General features: G+C 45.1%; 1 long non-coding RNA gene across 1 annotated transcript in view; it reads right to left on the bottom strand.

The window, feature by feature from the left end:
• Positions 1-630: 630 nt before the first annotated feature.
• The window catches only part of LOC309346507, a 28126-nt gene continuing 4538 nt past the window's right edge, over positions 631-24218 (bottom strand). The window contains exons 2-3 of the long non-coding RNA XR_014158647.1: positions 5993-6191; positions 631-1301 (exon numbers count right to left, since the gene is read on the bottom strand). This is a non-coding gene — a long non-coding RNA (uncharacterized lncRNA). The remainder of the gene's footprint in view (positions 1302-5992; positions 6192-24218) is intronic.

Raw genomic sequence — 24218 nt, 5'->3', positions numbered from 1 at the left:
CGGGGACTCCCAAAGCAGCAGCGGGAGATCAGGACCAGTTCCCCCACCAGAGCGTAGTGGGGGGGGGGGAAGAGTCCCATGCATCAGGACCAGCGTCTCCTCCAGTAGGGGGAGGAGATGAGTCCGGGCTGACCACGCCTCTGTTGGAGAGTGAGGGAACGGAGGGGAGGTCAGGTCCAGCTAGCCCCCTCGAAGGGGGAAGCAGTGACAGGAGCAGTGTAACGGTCAGGAGGAAGGTTGCCGGCTGGGCGCGCGCGCCAAGTTCGAATGTACAGGCGCGCGGGACAGCAGAAAACCCGGATTGGGAACCAGGTCCTAAAGCCCGCCGGAGGCAAGGGGAAGACTCAGGGGACTCAGCGTCAGAAGAGTCCAGAAAGGGCAAGGCACCAGCGGACAGGCGGACCCAGAGGAGGAAAGAGCAGAGGAAGAGGTGGAGCAGGGCTAGAGTCTTAAACTGGTGTCTGGGGGGAGGAGATTCAGACGGAGCTTCAGCGGTCTAGAGTTGAGACGTAGAGCTGCGCGCCGCGGCTTTGAAATCGAAACTGAACTTCAATAAAGACTTTTGTATATAACAACGAACTGGCGTTGGTCCTTTGTGAGCTGGGACCTAGGGCAGCTCTGACAATAATGTAAATAAATATTGAATATAAATCCATACAAGAGCAATATAAATAAGCTAACATAAAGCTAAACAGAGCATGAGGCTCCTAATTTCAGGGCCATGGGTTCAAATGATTCCTGCATTGCAAGGGGTTGGACTAGATGACTCCTTTCGTCCCTTCCAGCTCTACAATTCTATGATTCTAATTGCAATAATAATATCCACAAAGGAAATAAAGTGGTAGCATCCAAAATTGGTGGAGTCACTGTTCCCAAAGGACATATGCCCACCACATATGCCCACCAAATTAACTTGCTGTATGGGAGCCCAGCTCTCACCCGGGTCTCCTTCCTCAATCCTTTCCCCATCCCTCACCTGGGGAGGTAAAGATTGGCTGTCCTTCAAGCCCCACATAACCTCACAGTTCAATACCCAATCTGAGTAGATTGGAAGGGGTCCCTTTCCTGTGCATGAATCATTGCTGCTCCAAAGATAAGCAGTGTATTGACAGCAAACTCCACCATCCCACCTCTTCTGCCATTCTACAGCCTGCCCTTGATGGTTCCAGCAGTCTTTCCCCTGTAGCAATCATTTCATTGTCCCAAATACAGCTCTCCTCCTTATAAGGATCTCAGACAACGGGGTGGGGAAGGCAGGTGGAAATACATGCCCGTTGAGATTTCCAGAAGCAGCCTCTCTTCTGTAGTGAAACAAAACCAAGAAATGTAGACCATGTAAGACTAAACTAAAGCAGCAGGTTGTATTAGATGACCTTGGAAGGTCCCTTCTGGCTCTGGTTTTATGAACTCAGCTCAATCTGGATTAAACAATATCTTGGCTGCCCCTCCACCCTCACCCACCACCCCAGGGAAAACAGGCAGGAATTGGACGAACTGGAGAAAATGTCACCACCATCTAAAAGAGCAGATAAAAGCAGAGGGGAGCAAAGAAGTGGGGGAGAGGAGGGGGGCAGGAGGAGGTGGCGGAAGCATGAAGCACCTGCTGAAGGCTATTTAAGGATTAGCCAAGTGCTGACAGACAAATGGGGAGATGAATCAGCCGCAGCAAAGCTGTGTGGGCCACGGTTGTCAGCTGATGGGTCGTGCCATGTCGCTTTCATCTCTGGAGACCAGAGCATCCTTTGAGTTTTTAGGGGGTGAAGACATGTGTGTGTGCCATTAATGGTGGCTGGTGCCCCTTAGGACTGCGATGTCAGAAGACAGGGAGACCAGCAGAAAGTGGAGCTAGAGACAATGACAGGCAGAGCCAACTAATTCTGCTTTTGCCATTAGTTGCAGGTCATGTTGCCAGTGGGTCTTTCCCACTGCTCCACCTCCTCCTCCGGCACCTTCAAGTAAATGGGACATCTTTGATTAGCATGGCTGACTAGGCATTAGAAGACCTCTGCTCCTCCATTCTGTATAATCCTCTTTTGTAACAAGAGCATGCCATTTCTTAAAGGTAGAAAGAAGCCCCACCCCATGGGCGTAGCGAGGGAGGGGCAGGGGCAGCTGCCCCCCATCAAGTAAATAAATAAATAAATATACTTAACTAACTGACCAATCGCATTGCAGCTAGCTCAGTTCTGCCCTCCCTAACATTGATTCTGCCCCCCATCCAAACATCAATCCTGGCTACGCCCATGCCCCACCCCCAAAACACACTCACCATTTGCACATCAGAGAGACATATATTTGCTCTGTGCTGGATCCAAAGATGCGACTAGTGGAGAAGAAAGATCTATTGGGGTGTTGATGCTGTGAGTCCCTCCATCCTGTGCAAATAAAACCATACACCCTAAAGACACCACAGTCTCCTCCTACCTTCATTGTCAGGAAACCAAACCTCTAGGCAACACTCTTGGCACCTCTGGAATCTTTTACTGTTCAGAGATTCGGATGTCGTGTAATGAATTTTATTGGTGTGTGTGTGTGTGTGTGTGTGTGTGTGTGTGTGAATTGCACCTATCTTTCCTGAACATATTTCTTACCAGATGTTCTGTACTGATGGATGCTACACACACACACACACACACACACACCCCCCACCCCATAGAGAGCTCTAAATTAACCAGGGGGCACATAATTGAGGAGTGCCAGGGTTTTTCTTTTCACTAGCTACACTAGCTAATTTGTTTGTTTGTTTCTTTTACTTTAGGGAAACATCTGAAACATCTATTTAGGACCCATCCTAATCTCTCGACTGTAATTTGTTTTAACTGATTTCAATTCTGTATTTTACATCGTTGTAACCTGCCAGGGGACCTCATGGTGCAGGGCAGGCAAGATGATGATGGTCATGATTCTAGATGAGACAAAACGAGAACTTGACTGGTTTGCCTCAAAATCCCGAATGTTGACTCAACATCTCGCTATCCCTTTCTAGAAATTAAAATAATTTCACTGGGCACTAGGGACACCTTGGAAGCACCCAGAAAACGGTGTTGCGCTCTAAATAAAACTCCTGTTATCGAGAATTAAGGGATGCAAATACAAAGCGATCTGGGAGACTCTAGTACCGGCGGTAGCTTCTGCTATGGAGCTGCGTTCTGGCGCAGCAATTTACCGATTCATTGCAAAGCCGCCCCTCTCTAAGGAGAAATACCATCCCGGTTCTGCAATCGGGGGATGTAAAAGACTGCTTCGAGGAAGAGCGTTGAAGGCACAATCCAGCGGGTCGTTCTCCTGCGCAATTTCCATTGAAGAGCGCAGCCCAACCCGCGCAATCCCCGCAGGAGGATATTGCGTTAGTCTTCTTCAATACGGACAAGGGCAAGAGCAGAAGGTGATACAGCGGGATCTACTTGTAGGTATCTGTGCTATTTGCAGGAGGTCACCAAAGATTTTGGACTCCCAGTTGTTTAACCACAGCAACTCCCCACCCCCTAATGTATCTGCTGAAACGAAGAAAGCTGGAGATGAGGAACGAGGAATGGATTTCGGAGGGAAAGGTCTGTGGGCTTGAGTCTGGTCCTGGACACAAATTCCTGAGCTAAGATGTATTCAGAGGTGGTCTTGCCTCTGTTGAAATGGGCATCAGTCTACCTAAGCCATAATAAAATGTGGAATCTTTAAAATCCCACAAGTCTCTTCGCTGACTCAGAGGTGCCCCGATTCTCTCGTTCTAACTATATGCCCGCCCTTCTTTCTAAACCACTATTTGGCACTTAATTCCAAATCCAATGAATGGACCTAAATTAGTCTATTAATCTCAAGGGGTCTACTCCTAGTAAACTAATATTGGCTCCGACCCAAAGTAGAATCCGCAAGCTTGAAGTCCTCTCATCCTTTTTTTATTATCCATATCTCTCTCCACCAATACGTTTCACTTATGTTAAAGCGAAACAAAATACTTTTCATTCTTCTCCAGGATTAGAATTGCTTATTTATTTAAATTGATATCCCTACATCTGGAATGCGGAAGAGTATAGGTTATAAAATGTTTTTACTTAAAATAGGTTTTTTTTTTTTTAAAAAAAAAGATTCAGAAGCCCACCGTTTTTGTTGAAATCCAATTTACTGTGAAAAACAGTAACCCTTTTACCCACTTATCGGGGAGCAAATCCTATTTAACTGAATGGGACTTACTTCTGTTTAGGCATTAGCAGAATTACTCTGTAACGCTGTAATCCTAAATACAGTGAAACAGTTGCAATCCTGTACATGTCTGCTCAGAAGTAAAATCTACTCCCAGGTAAATAAGTATAGGATTGCAGGTGTTTTAGAAAGTGAGCCCCATTGAATAGACCAAATAAGAGCTCCGTGTCTTGTTTGGGAAGGAATTCGGGCGTCTTTCTGCTTCTTGGGCAAATCTAGCCTCACCTCATACCTCACTAATAACCCAGTCCTATGCTTGTTTGCTTGAATTCAGTGGAGATTATTCTTAGAAAAGAGAGCATAGGATTGCAGCCTCAGCCACGCTCTCAGCGCTCCCTCTTCAACATGGGCATAATAATACTGACCTACTTTACAGGGTGGTTGTAAGGAAGACTGAGATCATGTATGTGGCTCCCCGCCCCGCCCCCCCCCCGCGCCTATTACTGAGTTTCTTCCCATGCCTGATCTATGACTCATACCAAATGATTGTTTATACATCATAATGGATTGAAAATGAATATATTGTTACGCAATAACAATTCGTTTGCTGTTTATAAAATTACTTTGAAATGAAATGGGTAAGACTTTTCCAGGGGAATATATTTTAAAGTCAATATTTTTTAACAAGAAAAAAGAAAGAGAAAAGGAACAGGGATGTATAGGTGGCTTTCTGGTAAATACTAATTGCTTTGTTTCTATGCCAGTACTGATCCTTTATTAAAAATAGTCATACCCTCCCCTCTCTGTCCTAAAAGGGTCTTTCTCTTTGAAATACTTTTTTAAAGTGTATAAAAACCCACTGAAAACGAATCAACCAATATTATATTTCTATGTTGCCTTAGAACGCTCTAACTGTTGTATTCAACAAATTTCTATTCAGAGCAGAGCCGTTGAAATGAGTGGACCTAAGTTAGGCTTGCCCATTATTTTCTATGGGTCTACTCTGCGCAGAAAGCATTGGATTTTACATATGTTCTCTCATTCACAGCCATAAATCTTTTAATTGCCTTAATAACGTTTGTGGTTGTCTTGGCTTTGTAAATGGGGATTTACAATGTGCGGGGGGAGGTCCTGCCCATTTCCCCCCTTAATCACTCAAAAGACACTGATACACCTCTCACTCGTTCAAAAATCCAAGCTGTACAATACAGAACGCTGTGCTTTTTTTGGTACCTAAAGATGCACATCTAAAGAGGCTTAGGGAAAACGGATACAACTGTATTTGGAAGCGGTACCCTATACGGACGCGGGATTGTTTCAGATGTTTGTGTTCTCACCAGTGATCACACCAAAACCAGTCGCATCTTAGCTTGGGGGGGCAGGGGAAACCCCCGTTGCATGTGCCCCAAGACTTTCCCCGGATCCTGAAGTTTCAATAAATGTCCTCCACAGCCCGCCCGCCCCTCATGGAAACGTTGCCACTACTTTCTTTAAGTGATAAAAGAAAGCCTTGAAATGATCGACAGCTTCGACTTATTTGAAGGGCCAGCGTGGAAAGGATGGGGGCGGGCGGGAAACGTGATCAATATAAAATTTGAATAGAGAGGAGTCTTGGAGATGAAATAGTAATAATAATAGTAATTATCTTAATAAGTGGTAGCAGACCCTGGTCCTACTCAGAGTAGACCCATTGGGTTTAATGGACATGGCCAACTTAGGTACATTAATTTTAGTGGGTGTAATATCATGGTGGTTAATAATAATAATAATAATAATAATAATAATAATAATGTCTAACAGAACTATCAGGAGCCATTTCCAACTATAGACGAAGTTAAACACATCGAGGTCTCACTGTTTTTAGTAGGAGACAGACACGTGCTTAATTCCTCAAGTGACATGAGTGTGTCTTTAATAGCACAATCCGGACCTACTCCTACAAAAGTGTGCATCGAATTGTAGTGTAAAGGGCAAAAGGGTGTGTGATTCAGCTCAATGGTCTCATCCAGGCATCCTTACTGCGATCCTCAAGCCGCTTCTGCCTTCTCTCTCTTCTGAAAGAGGAAAAAAGCAACAAATCAAACAGTCCCAAAATCCCTGTGCGTCTCTTCCTCTTTATAGCAACAGATTAGATATACACTATCTCCAGAGGAAACACAATCAATATTCCCTTGGTTGTTTTTTTAATTGAAAATGTCGGTTTTGGGGGGGGGGCGGGGGGCGGGGCGGCGGCGAGAGAGGTCTTCGAGGCAACAGTCATTTTCGCTCTCCGAAACTGATTAGTCTGGAAATATACAGTTTAGACGAACCCAGCAGCGACAGAAATCAGGGCATGCCGTGGTCTGTTTGTAATCTTATCCCCCCTTTTTTCATTAACATAAACACGACATTAACCCAAATATACAGGGCCACCTACCAAGCTAGTCAAGTGAAGAGAGAGAGAAAGAGACCATTTCGCCGCTTGGCTTCGTGATTGCGCGGAGTACAGAGATAGATGGAGGGAGCGATGGATGGACAGAGGAAGTTGGGAATCGAACAGCATATAAATTGGCAAATTGGGAAGGAAGGAGGTTTGGGATTATAAAGAGGAAGGGAACCGAACTGTGGATCGCCACTCAACGTTTGCACTACAATTCTAGGTCTGGTAGTGGCTTTTGGCAGAGTTTCCCCCTTTCCCTAAAAAATCTGGGCTCCCCAAGAATTCACATGTAAAGTGTGAGATACTTAGTGCATATATTTAGGATGGAGTGGAGGCGGGGAGGACAGGTGAGAGTCCTCAGTCAATGGAACTGAGCAAGACTACATTTGGCCCAAAGAGCTTCTCCCCGGAATCTCTTTTAATGTCCGGGTTTTGCTCACATGATGGAGACGAGACGTCCTCTGATCATGAGCAGAGAAGTGTCTCACTGGGCAGCCATCACCACCCGTCCAGCTTCATGTTTTAGGAGAGAGGGCAAGAAGCCTCTGGTCATCTATTAATCACTGGATGGCTGGAAAAACAAGACCTGTATGCATCTAGAATAGGGCGTGTGACGTGCAAGAACACAACCGGCTGTTTCAGGTCAGAGGCCCACCTACCTCGGCATTGCACTGTCTAATCCCGCTTTCAAGACGACGGAAAAATGGGACATCGCCACATCTTGCGGCAGGAAGTTCCGTAAACTAACCGTGCACTGTGTACAGAAGCATTGTCTTTTGTCTGTCCTCATGGTATGTGTGTGCGCATGAGAACAGTTCCACAACTAGATTATGTGTACTCTCTTTCTGTGTTATTTTATTGGGGGTGGGTGGAGCTATGATGATATAGACACATATGAATCTGCATATACATGATATATGTAATGTGTGTTGCTGTGACCATGGAGTGTGTATCAAGAAACATTTATTTATTTTTATTTAATGTATTATATAGCCTGCCTTTCTCCCAAGCTGGGATTCAAGGCGGCTTACAACATTCCAAAGCAACAGTATACAAGACAAACTAATCAAAACAAAATAATTAAAAACAATAATTAAAATACACCAGGACACATTTAGAACCGGAAGTTTAAAAACTGTTTGCCCTGACAGCAGCCCAGGGATCAGCATCGTCTGCACCTTTGTTTTCAAAGACCTGTTTGAACAGGAAGGTCTCCACACCATTCCTTTAAAGCACATCCAGCGCACCTTTAAAGCACCTGAACTTTAGTTACCCCCTCACAGAGCTACAATTTCCAGCCCCCCTTAACAAACTATGGCTCCCATAATTCCCTAGGGTGAAGTAATGTTCTTTCGAGGTGCATAGGATGCGCTTTAAATGTGCGATGTGTGCGAGGTGGGTCTGCACTTTGGAGTTAGGCTCAAGGGATACTGACAGGCCGATGTAAAGATCCCCTTTCTGTCTCCCTTTCTCTTGAGTCTCCTCCCACCCCCGCCCGAATTGCTGAGAGTCTCCCCCTCCCCGCACGCCCCTCCTTCCACCACTTGACTCAAGCCTCGGGTTCAACGCCATCCTGGGGCTTTTAATCTCTTGCTGACAGCTCTTGAATAGGCGACCTCTCTCTCCCCCCTTGGGTTTTGCTGGGCTGTTTAGTCAAAGAGTGTTAAATGTGAAGCTGGACGGTTTTGAATCCACTTGCTCTGGAGAAGCCACGCAGGCTTCAACCAGGGCGATTCTGGAGCATCTGTGAATGAAGTCTCTACATTCCGCGAGGTCATCGCTGTGGAATAATTGCTACTCCCTCGTTTCCTAACATGAGCCAGTGCTTAGAGAGAGGGGGGGGGAAGGGAGGCTAGTTCTTCTCCTCCTCCTCCTCATTTTATCCTCCCAACAACCCTGTGAGGCAGGGGTGCCAACTTGAATAAAAAATTGTGGGGGGCCCAGGTAAGCCCCGCCCCGCATAATCGTTCACATGACACACAATATTTGAATAGGAATGCCCATCACCTTTGTGGGGGACCCCTAACCCCTTGGCCCCTAGGAGTTGGCTCCTATGCTGTGAGGTAGGTTAGACTGAGAGTGAATGAATGGCCCAAAATCACGCAGTAACTTCATGGCTGAGTGGGGATTTGAACCCTGGTCTCCCAGGTCCTAGTCCGACACTCTAGCCACTACACCACGCTTCACCCATAGGTACCCACTGAATAAAAGACAGGGAAATATACAGTTTAACCACCATGAGCACGGGAATAATCTTCTTTTTCTTAATAACTAACGTGCACTAATTAATCTTGAGTATACTCTCTTCCAGAGCCCTAAACGCGTAAGCTTGAATTTATCTCTTTGGAATATCCTTACCATACACCCAACGAACATTTAAAGCGCATTACTTCCCCAAAGTAATCCTGGAAACTATAGTTTTCCCCTCCCAGAGCTACAGTCCCAGTCAAACTATCAAACTATAGTTCCCATGATTTGCCCGGGGGAGGGGGAGCAATGTGTTTTAAATGAGCTTTGGAGGTGCATTAAATGTGTCGTATGGGTCTTCTGTCTATGAGGATGGAAATAAGCGCAGGCTTTGAGGCTATGCTGAACTCCGCAAACAACAGCAGACCAACCAGAAAGAAAGCAACTCCACGCAGGAGAGATCTGTGCGTTGTTGTACGACCCCTGAGAAGCGCAACGGTGTTTGTAGCTGTTCCCTAATTCTGCAGACGATGAAACTGGACGCTTTCTATCCATTATGTCTCGTTTTCCTACCACAGAGCTGTGGGAGAGACAGCTCAGAGGTAAAATACACGCTTTCTATTCAGAAATTCCCAGGTTCAACTCTCCCACCCTTTTGAATCTCTGCTGCCAGTCAGTGCTCTGTGCTAGACGGACGATCCGTCATTCAGCTCGAAAGAAGGCCGTTTCCTCAGTTCTCAACTCGTTTCCCGAAAGGGGATTATACATTTGTGGATTATACATTTAAACCTTCAGGATATTGTAACGAAAGCCAGGATATTATCATTATTTTCTTAAGATAGAAAGTAGGCAAGACCCTTACTCATACTTACTTGGGAATCAAGTAATCCATGGGGGCTTACTCCAGAGTAGCCCTGTACAGAACTGCGCTGCGCGTAAGTAAATAAGCCAGCAGTGGCTCTATGCGTCACTGCTGGCGTTCTTCACAGCAGAAGCATCAATGAAATTAGCATTTTGCCTATTATTCCCCGGGACTTGTTTCAGGACAGGAATCCCGCGGTTCCGCTGTCTGAAATCCGCCTTCCGACACTTCCCCCACCCGCCCCAACTTCTACTATTTCTGCCGCCGCCGCCGCCAGGCTCTCCGGCTTGGGCTTCATAACTGGCCGCGTGTATTTGTTTTCCAACCTCGTCCGAGTCTCCTTTTCAGCGTTCTCAATGGTTGGGCGGCAGATCTGACGCGCGCTCTCCCCAGATGCCTCAACAATACATACAAACGAGACGAAGGGGTTCTAATTGGTTTTGGAATGGCTCCTTTAAGCACTGACAAAGCTCTTCTCGTTTGCTTTAGGGGGGAAGAGGGAGGAACTGAGGTGGGGTGGGAGAAATGGGAAGCAGAAGTGGATTTCCCCCCTTTTCTTAAAAGCTAGTTTTGCCTTTCCTGTCATTTCGGATTCTGTTTCTGGGGGGAAATTCAGAAATGGATCTGCAAGCGTTCACCGCTTAATCGGTGCAGATCTTAATGGGCTTTTCACCAAGTCTGTCGTCTCCAGCGCGCCCCTTTGCCCGCGCTACTTACGGTAATCCTGAGCGCAACATACTGCCGCCCTTCTCCTCATCCATATTTATTTTGGTTCCAGCGTGTGCTAGGCTTTGTCCGGAACGTGCAAGTGCCCCTAACCAGAGAGTCCTCACAGTTTGCCTTACTTCCTTTTCTCCAGAACAGCCCCGCTGAGCTTAAACCAAGCGAACACGCAAGTAGTTTAACCAGGATCTGCCACCTTTGGAAGTTGTCTTTTGACAGCCTGTCTGCCTCTTAGCTTCCATTGGTGTTTATGAAGAAAGCTCTAAGCCGCCTTTGTGACGATTGTGACTGTAGAACCAAGGGTGATAGTTGAGTGACTACAAATTCAAGGGAAAGCCTGATTTTGTGTATGTGGCAAAAGATGGTTCTGGAGTAAATGAAACCACTGCTGCGTGTTGTCAGCAGAATGCGTGTAGCACCCGAATGTGAAGTCTCATAGATTTAAAGACGCGTCAGTGCAATAGGGTTGTGTGAATTCACATGTTTGGGCTTAACTAGGTTGTGGGTGGGAGCTGTTTAAATTCCTCCTCGCCAGCGAGGGACTCTCCAGACCGGAGATATTAGTTTTCAGAAGGCTCAGCACCCCCATCTGTCAGATAATATTTCACCTCTAACATGTAGAGGTATTTTTCCCTTTGCGTAAGAATATCCAGAATGCAAGAAAAATAAGCTTCAGCTGGAAAACGTTTCTTGTCTGTTTCATTCAGGATTCCCAGAACTGGATAATATACCTGTACCTAGGTTCTCTCTCGGTCTCTCTCCTTGTCTCCCCCACGTGTATTTCCCAATTTCTCTTTCTTCTTAAGACAACAGCAAATAACATGAGTCCTTAACGTCCATAGCTGCAATATTTAATCGATTAATCAGCTAGTTTAATCGATTAAACATTTCAGCAGTAGATAGTATGTTCTCTAATGTTATCCCAAGCAGAATCCACTAAAAACGTGTTCTCAGTTACTGCAGTATTACTTTTTTGTTCGTTTAAAGAAAAATATTGTTTTAAATAAAAATAAAAATACTGAACTAAAGGTGGCAAGCCTTGTCTAAATGGAGACATTCCCACCTTCCTCTCACCTAAGAGGCAATGCCTCTTTTGAGAATATGCCAGATACGCCAGATATGTGCATCACCTAAAAAGAGAAGGATGCTTCGGAAATATTGCCTTAGCCATTCACTTTATCGATTAATCGACTAAAAGTTATATGATTCACTGTCAAAAATGCCTTTAGTTCAGTTGCAACCCTACTCATTTCTAAGAGAGGTGTCCACCTGGAAGCCATTCAGATGGTCTGAGAAGTCTGCCTCCTTCATCTTAGAGACAGGATAAAGTCAACCTGGTGGGGCGAAGAAGCCGAAGTTCAGTTGCGGCGCATCTGCTTTGCATGCAGAAGGTCCCTGGGTTCAATCCTTGGCGTCTCCAGGTAGCGCTGGAAAAGACTCTAGAGAGCCCCTGCCAGCCAGTGTGTAGACACTACTGAGTTAGATGAAGGCAACTTTCTGTTTTTCTATGAAGACACTCTGCACAAGACTCAGAGACCGCTTTCTAAAAAAAAAAAAAAAATACTTATCTATTTTTCATGGTACAGAAGATAAATTTTGAGAAAGCAATTGTTACAACAGTAAACAACAAGTAACTTGTCCTGATAAAATTACAGACTTTTATCATGCCAGAGATCCCTTTCTTGATTGCTATTATTTCACCCCATGTTTCTGGATGAATTGCCCCGAGCGTTCTGCATACCAACTTTGGAGAGGTTTGGCACAAATTAAGCCCTGCTCAGAGAAACTAGAAGGCTGGTAGAATTTGCCTTTGAGGTTGCTAACAACAACAACAACAACCCAAAACTATAAAATTATAAATTTAGCTTTTTGGAAGAAAAGAAAAAATAACAACGAGAAAATATTCAAGGAGAAAGAGGGAGATTATGGGAAACAGTTTCATATCACTTTATTTTATTTCATATCCTGGGTTATTAATATGGTTTGCTTGTCTCTCTACCTCGCCCCCACCTCGTCCCACTTCAGGATAAAGGTAAACATGGAAGAATCCTGTCATTTGACTGAAAACCGAGAGAGTAACTTCCCTTTCCCCTTGAAAAGAACGAAACTCTCCAGTCATTAATATAACTGCAGTTTCTAAAATGAGAGATCTGTCAATATTTTGCTCCTAAACGGTGTGGTTTTCTTCGTCCCGTTACTTCACACACACACGCTAGCACGCGCGCACACACCCCACACTCGCAGGCACGGTCTAGACCACGTTCCGCATGTTTTACAGCGCGATCCTAACCATGTCTCCTCAGAAGTAAATATCAGTGTATTAAAAGGGATTTGAATCTCCCTAGGAGGTGAATATAGGATCGCGGCTTTCAGCCCCATTGGCTTCAATAGGAAGTGAGCGGCGCAGGTGTTCGAGTCCCCATTGAAAACAATGGGATGCAAAGGGGCTTCGCTTTGGCTCCTGGCTGTCATGTTTTAAATAACTTCAAGGCGAAATAAATTGCGTGCCTTTTGCTTTCCCCAAACCTGGGAACAGGTTTGTACCCAGACCTGTGGAATGATTTGAATTGGGGAGGACATCAGGTTAATGGTCCTGGTTTTTTCACGTCGAGGTTTTTATAGAACAAAAATGCCTTTGTTGGTTACTTGTTCAGGGAAGAAAGGAAGGTAGCTGGCCCGCATTATCTGTGAGGGGAAGACTCGCTAAAGAAGAGAAGATACCAAAGGTGAAGAGAAAGAGACAAGATTTGTAAACAGTTAGACTCACCTAGGACAAACGTATTTCCCTGGTTACTAATAACATAATAGAAAGAGGAAGCAGATATCTATCTATCATCTATCATCTATCATCTATCATCTATCATCTATCTATCTATCTATCTATCTATCATCTATCATCTATCATCTATCTATCCATCTATCTCTATCTATCTCTATCTCTATCTATGATCTATCTATCTATCTATCTATCTATCTATCTATCTATCTATCTATCTATCATCTATCTATCTATTATCAGCTAGTATAAATGGTAAATGTGTGCGTGCAGCGTTTGTGTGTGTATAAAAGAGTAACTAATTATGGAACAGTAATTGCTATAGATATGCCAACAGGTCCAACAAAGTTAGCAAAAAGGGAGAGCTTCTGGTTGTACACTCTGGGCACATTAACATGGGCTCAACCTGGAGGGCAGTACCAGCATCAATGAGCTGCAGCCTCAAAGCTCTTTAACTGCCACCTTGGAAACAGCATCATTTTGATCAGAGCAACTGGAGAAACGCTTTGAGATAAGAATTAAAAAATCTCTAGTTTGTTAGTCTCTGCAATAAACATATTGTTGTAACTGCATCCTGCCAAGATCCAGAGGAAGCTGAAAAGCAGAGGGCAACACTGCACATGCTTAGGAACTTGGGAGCTGCCTTGCAATGAGCCAGTATTGTGTACACTGACTGGCAGCGACTCTTCAGGGTTTCAGACAAGGGTCTCTTCCATCCCTACATGGAGATGCCAGGGATTGAATCTGGGACTTTCTGCATGCAAAACAGATGCTTTGCCACTGACCCTTTCCTTGGTCTTGGAAGTAAGCCCTGCTATACTCAATGGGACTTATTCCCAAGCAAATGTTGTATTGCAGCCTGGATGCGCAGCTTTCTGAATACACTAATCTAGGGAAAGAGTTTAACCTCTGCTGGTTTAAAGACTCAGATTATTTTAACACTAATGATCAGTTCCCATTTCAATATGCCTTGAGAGTACGAAAAGGATGTCTCCTGCACGCATTACGAGCCGACCAGGTAGCCCTCTTCTACCCAATATATGGATGTGGAGTTGAATTGGTCAAGGTGAGCTCAGGAATTGGAAACTCTCTAGCTTGGCCCATGGTACTTCCCTCAGCCCTGGAATTAATCCTTTGTGTTGCAGGTTCACAACCTGTTCCGTTATGAACACAACCTGCAACATCATGAATATATCAACGCTTCTTTGCCGGACTACTACGTTCCGTAAGAGTTTGTCTGATGTTTTGGTTCACGTCAGGAAGGTTCACATATCTCCCTGTGCAACGCAGTATTATATCGTTTTTTAAAAGAAAGCTGAGTGTGCAAAGTTCTTCTTTCTTTCTCTCAAGATAAGCAAAGAGCTTTGTTTTCTTAAACACACGCACGCACCCCAATCTCCACCACCACACACAGACTTGGAGAGCGAAGTGACACGTTTTATTAACACCTTCCATGGCTCGAATATTTTCAGATTTGCCCTTTCTGTAGTTGCGTGTGGCAAGAAAAACGGGGGAGGAAAGGAGGACGAGGAAGTGGGGGGCGGAATCTCGAGTCTTAATGGACTCCGAATAATTATTATTTTTGGATTCGTGAATTTGCACTTGCTTGTCTCAGAGTTGGCTAAGCCATCGAGCCCTCTCGCTTTCGTTCCCGAGAAGGGTGGGCGGCAGTCCAGTAAGATTTGCTCAGAGTAGGCCCATTGAAATAAATAGACTTAACGGAGTCGTGCTTGCAATCTAAACAATTTCCGTACCCTCCTGCCCCCACCCCCCCAAGAACCAGCAAGAAAGGGATTCGACCTCTCAGCCCGAGAGATATTTACGTGGAAGGTTAAGTCCAGCTGATTTGTTACCAATTTGTTTCCACTTAACTTTTGTTGAGAGAAGAATCTCAGTTTAATGGCTGCTCTCTAATACGAGCAACCTATTAACAATTAAGAGTGCCCCAGCACTCAGGACGTTTTTGAGGAGCTTTTAACGAAAAATACGAACCCGATTAAATAGATTTTTTTTTTAATGACCGAGTAAAAAATGTGTTATCAGCGGCGGACACTGACCCACAAGAGTTGCCCCGATGAAATCCAATTTAATATGTGATTTGGCGAATTAACTGATACTTTGTAAGGATTAATTTATTATTACTTTGAGCATTGGAAAGTGGTATTGCTACTTAAAAATCTGGAAATCGATTCTTTTTTAATTTTAGTAGCCAGCCCACCAATATCACGGGAGATATTTATAGAATGTTTAGACTTCTTTAGAATGTTTCGATAGACCGTTAGGTGTCAGCTAAGGAGGAGCAAGATCTGAACATCATTATACCCGAACACAGGTCGTTTTATACATTACAGGGTGTTACTTCGTTCCTTCAAGGAAATAAATCTCCATATTTGGGTATGCACCGTCTAAGTCACCCCACCCCCTTAAATGCATTTAACATCTGGATTTGGGTGAATTTCTCTGGGAAAAATTCTCAAAGATTGCGAGGGACTTTTAAAATAATGCAGAAGGTTACACCCATAGGTTTCAAAGCTCCAAAGATCCAAAACAGAGATCCAAAATATGGTTTAAACAGAAAGTACATAAAAATATGTACATAAAAATATTTCTCGCCTCTCTATTTTATTCATCCAACGCCCCCCCCCTTTTGTTGTAGTTTTCAAAGCATAAATAAAAATAAAACTGTATTCTTCACCAAAACGGCGCAGGTTGTTTTTCCAGAGCAGGTGCCTTCACAGATTTGGCACAACTGACTTGGTGAAACAGCAGAGCGTCTACAAACAAGCCATATTCTATAAGGATCTTTTGCAAGCTTCTTCCAACTATTTTCTTCTACTATCCTCAATATAGTTAGTATATTTTGCATAATTTTTTTACGCACGCATACAGCTCACCATGCTGCCATTGCTGTAAAACTATGCTTAATTTATTCTCTGGATACCTAACGGTGCTGATGGAGAAGGAGAATTACATAACCCCCCTGTCGATATACACTTAAATCCTACCATTTTCAGGAACGACAAAAAGGAAACTGCTGCTGGACAAAGTATGCCCTAGAAACCTTACGTACTTTTCCTGAAGGTCTATATTATTTAAATAATCGTACCAGCGTTTGAAGTATATTAGTGATATTTTTTTCCCATCGAACAGAGATGCGGGGGCGGGGAAACCCGGATGCCCTTACAATCTACAGATGCAGAGAAGAAACGCGCAAGGCGAGGATCGAGGTGTTTGTTGTAAGCAGTGGCAATCAGACCACTTTGTCAGATTCATGGCGTGCAATCAGATTTCCCGCCCCGGTTCAGAAACCAAGCAAGGAAGGTGGGTTACGCTTTATAAAGTGAAAAGGACTGGGGTGTGTGAGAGAGGAGGATGGAGTTTATTTAGCTGTCAGACAGAACAAGAAATGGTTCCCTTTGTTCTCTTCAACACCAGCTGAAAATCGACCTCTTGAGGCAAATACATTTCAACTCTCTCATTAGAAGAGGCCGATATGACCTGACACTAGGCAGAAAACAAACCATCCGATCCCTCCAAAATAACTCCGGAAGGAGAAGGTGCAGTTTTATTTGCAAACTTTAAAATAAATAAATAAATGCCGGTCCTTATTTTGCCTGAATGGATGTCCATTTAGCCGGCGCCTTGCTATCCTTCTTTAAACTCGCCTAGACCAAGCCTTCAGACGCGCACACCGCGGAAGATAAAATAAAAAATATAAATCCTTGTTGAAAGAAAGAAGAAAGAAGCCGACGGTTTCCTCTTAGACAATCAAAGGAGGGTTGGGACGTAAAGGTTTGCTTCCAAGTTGCAGGCCACACTTCTGAGACGTGTTTCTGTCCCTTTCTCATGCGGTAAAGTGAAGCAGATTTCTGATTTCCCTTCCTATCCCCCTCTCACAGGGTTCTAGCGAGAAGACCTACTGCCCACCGCTGCCTTAAAGCTGAAACCTCAAGGCACGCGCCCGTTGACCTCACGCAAATATCTTTTCTAAGTACAGTACGTACAGTACGTATGCTTACTTTGGGGGATTTCGGAGTTAAATCTACATACACACGGATGTAATGAATCATTCACGTGTACTCACGCACACGGGCTGTTTTTTTCGGGGTGTGCAGAATAGATAGATGATAGACGATAGTTAGATAGATAGATGATAGATAGATAGATAGAGATAATCCTGTCTCTTAATGTCTCTTCATATATTTATGCTTCAGCTAAACTACCAGCCCAATCCACAACCTATTTCATACAAAATACGTGTGTTTCACACTAATGAATATTCCTCCAATCTTAAACGTGTTCGCTGATACCCCACGCACGTATAAAATAAAGTAAATTGGTTTAGGATCCCCCCCGCACGCTTCACAAAACCCCACACAGACACAGACACACAACAGATTGCTCCAAATATCTTCACATCATAGATTTAGGGTTTGTGGTGATAAGGACGAGGGGGTGAATCCAGAGCATCAGTTGAAATCCCTTGTCCTCTATTGATTGGTCGAAGGAGGTGAACACGTGTTTGTTTGTGTGAAGGAATTCTATGGGTTCGAGTGCAGAATAGAAAAAAAACGGGGGGTGGGGGCTTATTCTAAGATGCGGGGGGAAAGTCTAGGAAGAACCGAGAGTGAAGAAGGAAACATAATAGGAACTGGAAAATGTATAAATAGATCATCAAACACCATGGAGAATACAGCCTTGATAGGATTTGTTTTATGAACGTTAAGCCAATAAATAAGGCTGCTGCGATCCTATATACAGTACATACACGAATATTGCAAAATGCGACCCAGTGCATTCCTACTCAGAAGGGAATCCACTGATGACTTGCTCTGAAACAGAACACACTGAAGAAAGGAAGCCTGCGCCCTGAGAGGAATAGCCTAATGGATGAAAAGTGAAGCTGCAATCCTATGCGCACTTGCGTGGGCGCAAGCCGGTTAGAATCAAACAGGCAGGTTTCCTTCTGAATAGCATTGTGCTGCCGTTCTATACACTCTTCCTGCAACAGCGCAATCCTATGCAGGTCTACTCAGAACAAAGCCCCGCTGAGGTCACTGAGAATCGATCCCAGGTCTATAGGATTGCAGCTTCAGTAAGTAATTCATATCCTTCCCTTTTCCGCCCACGAGCCCCATTCAAAGAGGCGTCACAGCAGGTGAAATACAATTCAGAAAATCCCAGAGGCTCAATACATAAACAGATTCCTTTTTCTACGAAGCTCTCTTCTCAGAGTTGCCCTGCCACGTATATAAAGCATAGAATCGGTAAGGTGAGTCCATTCGCTGCACTGCATTCTTTTAAAATAAATCGATATCCGTAAGAGCTGAGTCTTTGGCAATGCGTGTGCGGTTCTATTTCCACTGACCCTGTCACTGTTTGCCTAGATTGATTTTCCCGCAATGAAACTCGTGTTCTTCTATGCTGGTCGGAAAAGAACCGATCTCTTCCCTCAGCAAGACTCAAACTGGTGGCATCTAATGTAAGATCTCATCCTCTAACGCGCTGCTAAACTACGGACGGATTAATCGGTCATTGCATACACAAAATCTCGCTCAAACCCCGTTCAAAACTTTTCATGGGCTGTCACTTCCCGGAGAGAGATTTGTGCTGGCTGCAGGAGGCCGTTTAGTGACTGTTAGACCCGCGACAGCCTCTCTTGTTTATTTTTGTCTGTACAGCGCCTGACACACGAACCATCAAGTAATCTGTTGGGTCTTATTTCCAGCTCTGTCCAAGGATTTGGGCGGGGAGGGAGGAGAGGCGGGGAGGGGAGGGGAGCAGGAGCTAAGCCGATTGACAGGCAAACCCCTATTTTATGCAGGTTTACTCAGAAGTAAGCTCCCTTGAACTCAAGGAGTACTCCCCAATAAGCGTGTGCTAACTTTATTTCCATATTCTTAGCGGCCCTGAACTTGATCGGCTTACAGAGCGATCCTAGCCGTGTCTATTCGTAAGTAAGGGCGGTAACTCCGTCTGTGGAACTACGTGTTTTGCACGGGGAAAGCTCCGGGTTCAGTCCCCAGCATCTCGAGCCGGGCTGGGAATGTCTTCTGTCTGAAGCTCTGGAAAGACTCGCTGCCAGTCAGTGTCGACAATACGGAGTTAGATGGACTAACTAAGGCAGTTTCATACGCTCCTACGTCCTTCAACAAGTTCAATGGGCTTCCTCCCAGGAAACTGAGTGGTTCCCTCCCCACCCCCAAGGATTGCAGCTTTGATAGGGCTGGTGGGTCGCGTGTTTCCATCCCGTCCAGTGAGATTCTAGAAATCTGACCCCCCGACCTCCTTCCACCACCAACTGAGAGAGATCTTCCAAGATCCACGTTGGCGGTGGATCCGTTTTACACGCTCTGGAAAGGGCTGCTGGCAGGACGACCCTCGCCCCTCCTCAAAGCAAGATTCCAGGCTAAGCCTCGGGAGCTGGAACGAGATAAAGCAGCGTGGGCCACACACGCAGATTGCGTGGGTGGGTGGGGGGACACTTTTTGGAGAAGTGTTTCAGAGGAACTTCTCCCCAGCCCCTTCCAATTCTCCACTTCTGTCGCAATTCCTCCCTCCCTCCCCCTCTCCTCGTCTCCTGTCTTTTGCCTTTGAATGGAACAGAGATTTGGGACGCCGCCAGCAACTCTGCAAAGCATTCCAGTTATGATAACCTCATAATCAGGGATATAAATACCGCGGGGGGGGCGGTAAAGAGAGATGAGAAAGAAAGGAGAATAAATTGGATGTAAGAGGGGCAGAAGGGAGGTGATTTGGGGGGGGGGGGAGACGCTCCCCTCTCCCCTTTCCAGTGATGTGCATGCAGAAACACACATTTGGTTTTGTCTGTTTGGGCATGAATAGAGACAAGAGGTTCCTGCCCTGCCAGTGCTAAGATGTTGCCCCTTATAAATCAATCATGGCTGTTGTGCTTATTTTGCCTACATTTAAGCTCTGATGTGTTATCTTTATTTCACTTGTTTTGTATCCTGTTGAATTGTCCTTCTATGCTGCACACAACCCTGGAATCTCATATGATGAAAAGTAATTCAGAAATGTTGTTTTAAATAATGTACAGAAGCAATTAAATAATCGAATAGTAATGTATTGCAATTATTGCATTTCATGGTGGCTTAATTTCACTTTTAACATGCTACCCACCCTGCTTCCTCACCTATGTTAGGGTTAGAGGCAATACTAGGCACTAGACATATCATAATAAATTTATTAATCTTTAGGGTGCCACAAGACTTCGTGGTTTTTATTAACCTACTCAGACAAAGCTTAAGCTCTCACAAACAGTTCACTCATTCTGCAGGGGCTAACGGGATAAAACATGTAATACAGGTATTAGATACAGATGAAATTAATGGGCAGAGTACGAATATACAACAACAAAAGGTCCTGCAAAAGTAATGACAATTTTTCATCATCAAATTTTGCTGCCTATATTGATCTGTGCTGATATTGAAGTTTCTTCCACATTCATCAGAGAAGAAACCACAACAAAATGCACTCTCTATTGTGGTCTACAAAGAGATACAGACTCAAGGAAGGTCTGAGTTGCATATGGGAGATTCCATAACAAATAAGACGGCTTTGGGAAAATTACAGGGTAATAACTTTCACCACAGGGACTGTTGTGGGAACAGAGAGAGCCGTGAATAGAAATATTGGGAGCTGCCTTTTCCCCCCAGAGTTGCTGGTCAGTCTGGCTCAGTATTGCCTACACGGACTGACAGTGGCTTCTCCTGGGTTTCAGGTAGGCTGGTCTGCCAGTCCTACCAGGGATTGAACCTGGCACCCTTCTGCATGTACAGTAGATGCTCTGCCAACTGAGCTATGGCCTACTGTGAAGCTCGGTGGGCCAGGGCCATCTGTTGGATGAAGTTTTGGGATGCATACAACTCAGCTTCTATTAAGGCTGGTGGGTTTGCATGGGGAGAAAGTTTATAGAGAGAGGAGCATCCAAGCTTCCTAGACTGTCCTTCTGACCTAACCTGCACTGACCTTTCTCCAAGTGTTAGTCTGAAACTCTCCTCTTCCTTCATCCTACTTGGGGAGATGACCCCCTTTATCTCTCTCTTGCAGAAATGAAGATGCAGGTATGGATTTTTTACTTTGCTGGAAGTAGGATCTTCCCTGTCCGACATGTACTTCCAATAACAAAATTAGGCTTCTTTTTTCCATATTTAAATCTCAGTGAGATTACATCTGGGGTAAAGTGTCCTCCTACGAGGAGGGATTTCAGTGCACACTGATGTGCCATCATATCCTGCACTGTAGGTCCTGCAGTGAGCAGAGGGTTGGACTAGGTCCCTTTCCTCTCTACCATTTCATGTGGAGCTCTTTGGTATGAGACCAGTGGCCCAGCATCCTGCTTCCAGCAGAGGCCAGCTAGTTCAGGGTTTCCCAAACTTGGGTCTCCAGCTGTTTTTGAACTACAAGTCCTATCATCCCTGACCACTGGTCCTGCAGGCTAGGGATGATAGGAGTTGTAGTCCAAAAACAGCTGGCGACCCAAGTTTAGGAAACCCCAAGCTAGTTGATGTCATTTGGAGTTGTATCAGCAGAACCTTGAAGTATGTACTGAAATCCTTCCTTGGCTGGGACCACACACTACCCTGTATATAAACACACAGAGGATCTGAGTTTAGGAAAACAAGAAAGCTATGTTTATTGCAGGAAATACATCCTTAGTAAGAAATATATTGGTTCTGTCTAAGTCAGGTGGAGGTGCCTTGAAACATGCTTGTGTCAGCAGGAGAGACGTACAAAGATGTCTCCTCCCACAAGGTGAGGATGAAGATAGAAGTAGGAAATGAGGTCAGCAATTCTTCTGAGTATCAGTCTAGCACTTAAGGGAAAATCAGCGCAAGTTAAAGGACAGTTTTGGAAACTTGGAGGTTTTTCTATCTACTCCTTCCCAAGCAGACACATCAGCCCAACACATCTGACAGTAAATTCCTCAGAAAAGCCCACAAGTACAGTGGTACCTCGAGTTACATATGCTTCAGGTTACAGACGCTTCAGGTTACAGACTCTGCTAACCCAGAAATAGTACCTCAGGTTAAGAACTTTGCTTCAGGATGAGAAAAGAAATTGCACAGCAGCGGCGTGGCTGCAGCAGGAGGCCCCATTAGCTAAAGTGGTGCTTCAGGTTAAGAACGGTTTCAGGTTGAGAAACAGACCTTCGGAATGAATTAAATTCTTAACCCGAGGTACCACTGTAATAGACTTTTCTTACTGCTCCACAGCAGCTGGTATTCAGAGGTACACTGCCTCTGAACCTGGCTTAAAGTCACTGATAGAATAATTTCCGCATTGCTGCTAGCAAAATGCTGTGTTTTGAAGGTGGGACATAAGGCCCTTCTAGACTGGTGTCCTTTCGTGGGTGCATCCTGCAACACGCTGAATTGCCTGCATTGCAAGGGGTCGGACTAGATGACCCCCAGGAACAAGATGACCCTCACATCATTCTGCGTTGTGAGTTGTGCTGCAATGTGTCCCCAGTGTTGCAGCATTATTGCACCCTAGAGGGGCACTGCTGCACAATAGTGCAAAATAAGCATGAGGGAGAAAAAATACACTGTGAAAAATTGTGGTATGAAGAGTTCCAGGAATTCAGCAGAGAGTTATGGGAGATGTATGGAAATAAAGCAGTGTGCCCATCCCAAAGCATCTGGGGATCATGTATAACAGCCCTGATACCATCACAGGCACCAATAATCATGAATGCACAGTAAAGCGGACATCCTTTGCCTTAGTTTCTTTCAGAGTAGTCGGATCTATCCCAGACCTTATTGTTAAACTAGGCACATTTACCCAGAAGCAGGTCCCATTGAAATCAGTGAGAGCTGCATCTAAATAATCCTGGAACAGCTGCCCTCCCTTGGAGGGAGTGGAGGGAGGGGAGGGGAGGGACTTGGCTCAGTGGTAGAGCAACTGCTTTGCATGCAGAAGGTCCCAGGTTCAATCCTCAGGCAGGGCTGAAGGAGACCCATGTTTGAAATCCTGCAGAGTTGCTTCTAGTCACTGTAGGCAGTACAGAGTTCAGACAGACTAATAGTCTGACTCGGTATGAAGTAGCTTTCCATGCTCCTCACAGCTGAATGATAGTTGAGTAGGTCTGAAAGTGGTTTCAACGTGTGCACAGGTCCAGCAGGCTTACATAATATTCATCTACTGGTGTGAAAGTTAAGAGTGTTGGAATAGGACCTTGAAGACCATGGCTGAAATCCTCACTCAGCCATGAAGCTCTAGGCCAGTCTAACCTACCACACAGGGGTGCTGTGAGGATAAAAAGGGGAAGGGAAACCAACGTACACCGCCTTGAGCTCCTTGCAGGCAACGGTGATATCTAAATGAAATAAAAATAAATAAAAAGTGTGGCAACAAGCAGCGGTGGTTACTCCGGATTACCTAAAGTGGATTGCAAGAGGGAGAACCTGCAAGGATGGATTTAGAACATGCAGACAGTTCTCACTCTTCCAGGCAGTTGTTCATGAAGCCGGGGTAAAACCACAGAGAGTGGATGATCATAACAACCGAGGAAGGTGGTGAGAAGGTCCCTCCTCCTCCTCTGCCCACGTTGGAAAGCTTGATGCTGCGTTTCTGGAGAGCTCTGCCAAAAATCTATCCAGCTCCCTTCCACCTCCCCTCGCTCGACTGCAATTCCTTGTCAACACCTTGAAGTTGGAACATGTTACCATATATATGATTTTATATCTGTCTCTCGCGTAATCTCCAGATGAAGCAAACTGGTCAAGCCGGATCGTGCCACTCACCTCCCTTGGCCTTGTGTAAACGGTTATGGGATCGCTTTGCGAGGGTTGGGGGGGGGCGAGTAAGTAGAGGGACCCAGGAGGAGACTGAGGGGGTGGGTTGGGGGGGGGAGGCGTCTTTTTCGTTCGGGACCAGCTCCCTGGTGTTAATGAAAACCAGGGCAGAGAGGCCGGAGCGAGTGCGGACGCGCGTCTGACTCCGTCCTCCCCGTGGGTGGTCTGACCTTTGATAAACATGCGGGCCCCTTTCCAAAGAAGCAACCCCCCTCGCGTCCTGCAAAATCTGCTTTTGACAATACTAGCCAGATACATTTCCAGCCTCGGATTACACTCCCCACCCTCCGCCTC

The sequence above is a fragment of the Podarcis erhardii genome (genome assembly GCF_964252035.2).
Source record: "Podarcis erhardii genome assembly, chromosome: 7".
Taxonomy (NCBI): domain Eukaryota; kingdom Metazoa; phylum Chordata; class Lepidosauria; order Squamata; family Lacertidae; genus Podarcis; species Podarcis erhardii.
The sequence above is the reverse complement of the archived record's forward strand: the minus strand, read 5'-3'. Positions and strand labels throughout refer to the sequence as shown.